The following is a 6,000-nucleotide window of genomic DNA, read 5'->3' as shown; positions in this document are numbered from 1 at the left end:
GCCACATGTTCTTCTGTCTTGCCTATGATCAGCCCATTTGAATTCTACATTTACACAAGACTCCAAGAAACACTGGATGCTGTTTAGGACTGCACAAGTCCACCACCCAGAGGGAACTTAGCCAATGTGCCCACTCTACTCTGCCCACAGAGTTGTTTGGGAGACGAGCAGTGGGATGTAACAATTTATACTTGAATTTTTCTTTATTTGTTTAGAATGTGGTGTCCTCTTCCCTTTCTCCTTCTCCTTTCACCCCAGCTCCAATTAGAAAATTTTATTGTACAAAATTCCACTCCAGAGGAATCTATTTCAAATTTAGGAAGCCATTGGTGTGTAAAGAACACTTATTTTAAGAGGGCAGGACAGAGTGTGCCATGTAATCAAAGGCAATTAAAGACATTCATGCAATTGTGAGCATACATCCTCTGCATATACAATTATGGAGAATTGTTCAAAAAGCCTACACACTGTGGCACTGGATGGTTTTCAAAAGGCATTTAAGGCACAAGAAGCACTTATTTGGGGCTTGCAAACATGAGTTTTGTTTGTGTTCTTATGCATGTTTGGCAAATACAATGCAAGCTCTGCTTTCAGAACATTTGGCCCTAAATAAAAAGAAATGTGTCAGCAAATCCACCAAGGAGTACAGTAAACCCAAAACTCTTCTGTTGGATCCAGAGAGAGACCGAGGTAAATTTTGTTTGTTTTCTAGTTAAAAGCAACATCTGGATGCAATCGCCAGGAGTTCTGGCTGCTTTGGCCACATCTAGCCAAGAAGCAGAAAAATCCTACCAAAGGTCCAGTATTCACTACAACATTTGTAGCACACCCAAAGCACAGGTTCAAGGCAAATGTTTACGTGAGCTGACTGATCAATGACATCAAACATTTACCACCTGCTCCAGTACATGCAAGATATGACCTACATGCCTATTGGATTTATTAGAAGTACAGGGTAGTGGGAGTGGGGGAAAGGAGGTGTTCCTATCACCTTTATCTAGTAAATAAGAAACAAATCAAGACTTTACAGTCCATCAACTAGGCTTAAATACCAACTTTGTCACTCACTTGCTCTATGACTAAGCAAGTTATATATTATCAGCCTCATTATCCTCATTGCTAAAATAGAAATAATGACAGTACCTGCCTCATGAAGTTCTTGAAGACTGTTGACAAATGTAAAGTGGCCACACAGAGTAATCTCTCAATGAATGTAGGCTAAAAGTATTAAGTTATTATATTCTGTCTTGTGGCTTCTCTTGCACTTCTGTGCAGAAAATTCTCCACTGGGGGAAAAATATGCCACTTTGATCTACCACCCTCACAATTTACCACAACTCCATTTCCTTAAGGGCCAAGTTATTTTAAAGTCTCCATATGTTGTCCTGCCCTTACTCCCATTAACTCACACCTCCTGCTCCCTCTTCTGTAATGAATAATGAGGATCACTCATCAACAACCTTTGCCATGTGACATTGAGTGCTCCCAAGTTGGCAGGATACACTTCTTTACTCTACTTGCAGTCCTCCTGGGCCCCTCCCCTCATGTGGGCCACATGACTGCAGTGGGACAGTGGAATGTGGACAAACATGAGATTTGCCACATGTGAGCAGAAACTTTAAATGTGCTTTTTCAGTCAGATTAGCCTCTTGCATTTTTGCCTTTTTCTACAAGAGCAGTATGAAAAATAGAGGCTACTCCTTTAGCCTGAGTCCTGGGATGAGAAGATGCCTGGAAGCCAGGAAAGGTCTCCACAATCACAGCCAATTTGTGGACTTCATGTAACGTCAGAAAGAAATAAGTGTTTAGTTTTATTCTGTTGAGAATTGAGTTGTTTGTTACTGCAGCAAAAGATGACTAATACCTAGCACCTGTTTTCCTGCCAATCTAAAAGTTTATAACTGTAATGATCAATAAGGGATGATCTGCCAAGGACCATCTCCCTTCTTCACAGAACTTCCCCCTTCTCCTCCTTCTCTCACATACATGATTCCCACAGGTATTGCCATCTTTGAAACTGTCAGCTTCCCTAACCACCAACTACTGGCTCATAGGTGGATATCTAACCCAGTCTGCCACGGGAAAAAATAGCATGAAGTGATCATACACAGAGTAGCAGGCATGACAAGGAGGATCCAAGGGAACTGGAGCCACTGTTTAAGGTTGTTCTATGTCTATAGCTGAATGTTTATGCCCAGGACAGAGTTCCCAGCTAAGAGGGGAAGGGCCAGGATGACCACAAGTGGACAGAAAAGCAAGAGGTCCTCTGTTCAGACAGGAGGGGCTTCCCACAAGTCATATGGTGGCTGCGGGGGCAGCAGCTTGAAGGGACAAATCCAGGCCGAACAGGTCAGTGTTAAAGTGGTTTAAATTAAGTTCAGACATGGTCTAGACCAAAAACTTGAGGTGCTATCCAAATTCCTCCATGTTGTGAAGTTATGTCTAAAGGAAGAATAAATACAAGGGCTGTAGCAGATTACCAGGCGGACCTGAGCCACTAGAGGAGAGATTATATCATTAGTATTCTGACAAGTCATCCCAGGAGAGTGAGTAAGACACTTTTCAAACCAAATGGCACCTTGTTAAAGCCAGGCTGGGGCCAGCCCTCCGTTTGTTTCCAGTGTAGCAAGCCTGATCACAATTAGAATTGCTGGGACCCAACCCCAGACCCCCCAACTCTGATATTTCACAAGAACAGATTCCAGAACAAACACAGGATTGTTCTGGGCTATAAAGGTAAAACGGCCTTTCAGTCCACACCCCAATTATGTTTTTTCAGTTGTGGTGAAAAAGAGAACTCTGCACCAATGAAAAAAAGTATTCACAAACACACCATATTTCTCCTTTTACAAAGAAAGAGACTAATGCAAGCAAGGCACCCACCTAATACTTATCCTTCCAGGGTATAATTTCAGAAACCTGTGGGTTGTTTGGTTGGGAAATGGAAAAATCATGACAGGGAACTGACTGGGGAGTTATCCTATTGGCTCAGTCCCTGTTGACTCTTGTGAGGCTGAGGTATGTCCCATAACAGTCACAACTTCCCCAGATCTCCCTCTTCAGGCCTCTGAAGACCTTGGACTTACTTGGACTTACACAGGACAATGCTAAATTTGGCACAGAAGATGGCCTTGTGGGAGAGAGGGCCGCTGCAGCTGACCTGCCACTGAAGAACCAGGTAAATCAAGAGAATAATGAGCACAGCCAGGTAGGATTACAAATTACTAAGTGTGGCAATAAAATAATAATCACCAACACCTCCTGAGTGATGAGTAAGTGCTAGGCAGTGATCTAAACATGCACACAGAATACTTATTTGAACCTTCATATCAGCTCTCTGAGACAGATGCTATTAGAAGTTCCATTTTACAGTTGACAAAACTGAAGAATGAGAAAGTTTAATTAATTTCCCCAAGATTTATCCTAAAGATGTTGTTAAGGATGTATGTAAAGACCTAGCTACAGGAACGTTTATTACAGCACTGTTTTTAACAGTGGTAAGATTTTAATAGTCACAGTGCAGGCAAATATTCAACACTATGGAATGAATTAAATAAATTACATCTAAACAACAATTAAAAATAATCTACTGGGTGTATGATTTTGAAATGAAAATCTATCATAGATTATTCAGTGAAAAATCAGGACACAAAATAAAGTGTAATCTCATATTTTGGTAATTATAAATATATATGTTTTTTAAATTTCTGAAAGAATATGCATCAAAGTGTTAATGGTGATCTGCAAACGTAAGGTTGTAGGTTCTTTTTGACTACCCTTTTATTTATGTAAATTAGAAAATAAAAATGAATTGCTTTTCCATAAAAGAAAAGCTATATTATTTTTAAATAATAAAGTAGATAGAGGATTATCTACACAATGATATCATGTTTCTGGAGGGCTCTTAATTCCATGTACATAAAAGCAAGTGGAATTAGTGTACCCCAGCATTTCCCAAAAGTGTATTGCTAGGAAAAAAGGTGTTTCCTGGTCAAATAAATTGGGACATTCTGCATGCTCCTCTTGAAGATTCACAATGCAAAAATTCTGTTTAAAAAGAAAAAACAGTTTAATGGGTTTAACCTAGCATTTTCCCATCTTATTTAAATGAAGCTCCTTTATTTATACTTACAAAGTATAAATAAATACTTATTTATAGTTCAAGAAATGCTCACACATTTTGGAAACCATAGTTTTATTCATCACTCATTCTTCTATCAAGCATACAACCCTTATAGAGGAATGTATTATATATATATAAAAAACTCTAATAGAACATTATATATATAATGCTCTCTCTATATAATTATAGATATATATAAATTATATATTATACAATTAATATATATAATTATAGATCATTTTTATATAAATATATAATCCTTATAGAGCATTTATATGTATACATACATACATATATAAACATATATACATATATACACATATATATATGTATATAATGGGATTTGGAAATATCACATATTTTGAATCTTTCTTGCTCCAGTATTCACTGACTGTGTGACCCCTAAGCAACCTCCTTTTTAAAATGGAGCTCCCACTAAATACATTTCAAGCTCTGTAATAGAGTGTGACTCCATTTTTGATGTTTGACTACTGACTTTTTGTTAAGCGTCACCCAATCCTCCTTTCGCACCACATATGGTCAGGCTGGTAAGAAAGCACCTGCATGCAACTCCTCCTATAGAATTGGCAGGAAATTTTCCCCAGTCCCACCTGCTAGCCACTATAAGGGCCCAATCCACTCCTACTTTTCTTAAGCCAGCCCAGACCTGCTTGTGCCTTTCAAGTTTCCTCTAGGAGTCCCCCGTTTCTCTCAAGTTTTCTTGGTATTCAGTGTCATCAGCCTCAATATTCAAACCAAATTCCAGGTGAGAATTTATTCTGCTTCTGCAAGGTGAACACAAAACAGGCTCCTTATGAGAACCAAGTTAATTGTGTTTGCCTCATAATAGGTGCTCAATAAATGTTTGTTATTTTCTTTCTCTAAAATTCTACTATCCTAGAAGACTAGCTGCTAATTGGGCACAGGAAATGCGATAAATACCTCTGACTGCTGCTGTTAGAAGAATGCTAATTTCAGAGTTTATTTTCTAGTTGAGCCGCTAAAAAATTTTTAAAAAATATTAAGCATAAAATAAGTTTTCGAAATTACCCTTTTGCTGCAACTAACAACAGGGACTTCTGAAAACATAAGCCATTCTTGTCCAAGTAAAAGCTAACTTCTCAGCCTAAAGTTTAAAATTTCAAAATTTTCCAAACATTACGACAATAATCAGGAATGTTTTTGAGCTAACGATGATGTTATTAATGGAGCAGGAAAGTGACATGTGAGTGGAGATCACATGACCTCAATTCTATAATAAGAAAGAAGAGTCCCAAAAAGTTTCTCTAAGCATCATGCCACCCACTGGCAGTCTAGAATACGAATTGAACACCTGAATACAGAGCAGTAAGACATATTAAATTGTTGGGTGGTGCTAAAATTTAGGTACCACATTGACCTACTCAATTCTCATTGGTGTGACAGCAAGCAAGAAAAAAAGAAGAGAAACTTGCTGATTATACCACTGCAGATAAGTCTTCCAATGTTTTAGTTCTGATTAAACAAGAACTTTGACATTCCTTTCTAGTCTTGATGGACTACTTGCAGCTATGCACTATAAATTGCTTATATAATCTGTATAAGCAGATTTATTTTGGTAGACTGTAGAGGATTCTGTGGTACACTGTCAAGATATCCCCTGTAGAATCAAGGTACATTCCCCACTCCCAACCCAACTGTCAGGATTGTTGGCTGTTGACAGCTCATTTATGTCCCTTGAAAGGAACTTCTCTCAGCCACAGGGAATGACCACTCCCAAAGTTGTGCCAAAGTTCTTCTTTCCAAGAGAACCACCAGAAAACCTCCAGCATTCAAATTACCATCTCAGAGTCCATTCCAGACAGTGACATTTTAAAAAACTAAATAAAAGAAGCAAA

This window comes from Pongo abelii, chromosome 2, assembly GCF_028885655.2.
Source record: "Pongo abelii isolate AG06213 chromosome 2, NHGRI_mPonAbe1-v2.0_pri, whole genome shotgun sequence".
NCBI classification, from domain to species: domain Eukaryota; kingdom Metazoa; phylum Chordata; class Mammalia; order Primates; family Hominidae; genus Pongo; species Pongo abelii.
This window is presented reverse-complemented; position numbering follows the sequence as displayed.